Source organism: Geospiza fortis, unplaced genomic scaffold (assembly GCF_000277835.1).
Source record: "Geospiza fortis unplaced genomic scaffold, GeoFor_1.0 scaffold132, whole genome shotgun sequence".
In the NCBI taxonomy this organism is placed as follows: Eukaryota; Metazoa; Chordata; class Aves; order Passeriformes; family Thraupidae; genus Geospiza; species Geospiza fortis.
In genome coordinates, this window is record NW_005054446.1 from 167,424 (window position 1) to 170,199 (window position 2,776).

A 2,776-nucleotide genomic window follows, 5' to 3' on the forward strand; every position below is an offset into this window, starting at 1 on the left:
GCAGCAGGCACAGGCACCGGGCTCACACCGCAGCCTGCGCTTCACTCCCACCCTCCTCTTGCAGGGCCCTAGCTGCTGCCAGCTTTAGATCTGGAGAAACCCAGCAAAGTTTGCCAATTTTGACCTTGGCACTGCCCTGTCGGCCAGGGAGAGTGGCCACAAACAGAGGCCATTTAACGTGGGAAAAAGAAGTCATTTCCCCCGGGTCTGGGGATCAGATTAAAGGTGGCATTTGGGGCTCTAAGGACTTGCAGGGTCCTAGTTGCTGCCAGCTTTAGTTCTGGAGAAATCCACCAAAGTTTGCCAATTTTTTGTTTGGCACCGCCCCATCGGCCAGGGCTAGTGGCCACAAACAGAGGCCATTTTCCATGGGAAAAAGAAGTCTGTAGAGAGAGTCCTCTAGCAGGGATAAGGCTCATCTGCCCCCAAAACTCTCCAGAAGGAAAAGCAAGCCCCATCTTTTACCCCCTGACCCCAAGGGCAGCCTGGGTGTTGCTTCATGCCAACAGCTCCAGCACCAGCTTCTCCCTGGCTTTGACAGAGGAAGGAACAGTCTCCCCCAAGTGAAACCTGGTTAGAGCTGCCCACACAAGGCATTAATTTAAAAAAATGGGGGCTCTCAGCCTGTTGTTTCCTCCCCACCCCCAGCTCAGCAGCAGCCAGGCTCAGCACACACACACACAGCTGCAGGGCTCAGGCAGGCCAGCAGCAACAGCAAAGGGGCAGAGGTGAAAATACCTTGGAGTTGTTTTATTTTCTCCCTCTGAGAAAACAGCATAGGGAAAAAAACTGTGCCTAAGAATGGGAGAGGCAGAGGGGGCAGAGGGCCTGTGTGGTATCTGCAGAAAGAGAACATCACCATGGCCACGATGGAAACAAGCTTCCTTGGGGCCAGCAGGAGCAGTGCAGGATGGAATCACCTGCCTTCAAACCAGCAGCTCATCACACTCCTGCCCACAGCACAAGCATTTCAATGCAATTCCTCACCCAGCCCCTCTGTTTACAGCTCCCTTGGCAAGGGGGGGTCACCCCAGCTGAGCTGCTGAGCAGCTTCTCCCCAGCCCCAGCAAGGGAAGTGGGGGGCTGAGGAACCATCACTGCTCCCCCTTTCTTCCCAGCAGCCTGTCATTCAGGCAGGAAAAGGGCCAGCACACAAGATGTCTGCTCCTGTCCTCGTGTCCAGCACTTTGTGGGGATGGGACAGTGACAAGCAGAGCCCATGTGGCACAGGATGAGTGAGCAGTGCCAGGCAGCCTTCCTGACCCAGCAGCACAGCTCCAGTGCAGCCCCAGGCCTGACCCTTGAGGACACAAATCCTCAGCTTTGTTTTCCTGCAGAAGGCCCGAGAGTCCTCCCCTGTGCCAAGTCCTGGAGGCCCCTGGACCATCCCACTTGCAAACAGCTGGAATGAGTGCAGCCAACACCAGCACCCACAGAAACCCCCAAACCCTGCCCTGCTCATGTCCCAGCATGGTTTGCATCCCCTCTGTGGGAATATGAGCCCCAAATGCTGGGATGGTGCAGCCAGATTTACTGCTGTCCCCAGATGCTGCACTGAGCAGGAGGACCCCAGCACATGGGGCTGGACAGCACCACTGCACACACCACGAGAGCTGAGCTGTGCCTGTGGGGTAGGAGCCTGCATCACTGCCAGCAGGCATGGAGGCACCTTCTCTGCCCAGCTGCTCCCCAGCCAGGGCACACTGCCACTCCTGAGCAGCCAAGCTGAGAAAGATACACCAGGGGAAAAAGGGTCACCTCCCTGGGCTGGGAGAGCATCTGCTCAGTGAGGGAAAACCCCAATAATGACCCTTCTTTCCATCCACAGAGCCCCAAGAGGTGCTTGCCAGCAGCACTCTGAGCTGCTGCCTCTGCACCACAGCCCCCTGTGAGAAAATGCAGTGTTACCTCCTTCTTCCTCCTCTTGATTTTGGCAGCTTTGCCATCTTTCAGCTTCTTGGATTTCTTCTTTTTCTGTACCACAACTTGGTCTTCTGCAAAAAACTCATCCAATCCTTCCAGCACCCCATCATCTTCTTCTGGGGACAAAAGGGACAGCTCACATGGACAGACTGCACAGGCACAGGACAGCATGCTCACCGTGCCAGAGGAGCACACCTGAGCAGCAGCTTCAGGCCACAAGACTCAGAGCTCTGTGGCCTCTGCTGCAAGGTAAAAGCACTTGGCTTTGACCTTTCTGATCCCCAGGTAGAGCTCACAAAAACACAGTGAGTGCAGGAGAGGAAGGGTTCATGAGGAAAATGGGTGCCACAGCTGCCAGGCTGTTCTGGGCTGCTCTCACCAGCTCAGGGAGCCAGCCCTGGGCAGAGGCACTGATGCCAGTGCACACCTCCCCTTCCCATCATTATCTCCCCAAACCCAGGGCATCCCAGCCAGTCTCCGCACAGCTTTATGTCTTTATTTTTGATTTCTGAGCTCACACAGCAACACCACTTTGGGGTGGTTAAGATGTATTGATCACTCGACTTCTGAGAGGCTGTGCTACGGCTTGCCCAGAGAAGCTCTGGATGTTCCATCCCTGGAAGTGCTCAAGACCAGGCTGGACAGGGCTTGGAGCAACCTGGGACAGCGGAAGGTGTCCCTGCCATGGCAGGCGGTGCCACTGGATACTCTCTAAGATCCCTCCCAACCCAACCCATCCTGGGATTCCATGATTCACTGATTCATGCTGTGCTGCTTTAGGTCTGACAGGGTGGGCATCGCTGCACCAAGCCCAGCCCGAGGAACCAGCCGGCCCACGGGCACGGCCCGAGGG

At 56.2% G+C, this 2,776-nt stretch overlaps 1 protein-coding gene across 1 annotated transcript in view; it reads right to left on the minus strand.

Moving 5' to 3' along the window:
- The window catches only part of CHD5 (chromodomain helicase DNA binding protein 5), a 23,782-nt gene extending 21,748 nt beyond the window's left edge, over positions 1–2,034 (minus strand). Inside the window, 1 exon segment of the mRNA XM_031062354.1 lies at positions 1,909–2,034. The gene's annotated coding sequence lies outside the window, so the exon portion shown is untranslated.
- Between the last annotated feature and the right edge of the window lie 742 nt (positions 2,035–2,776).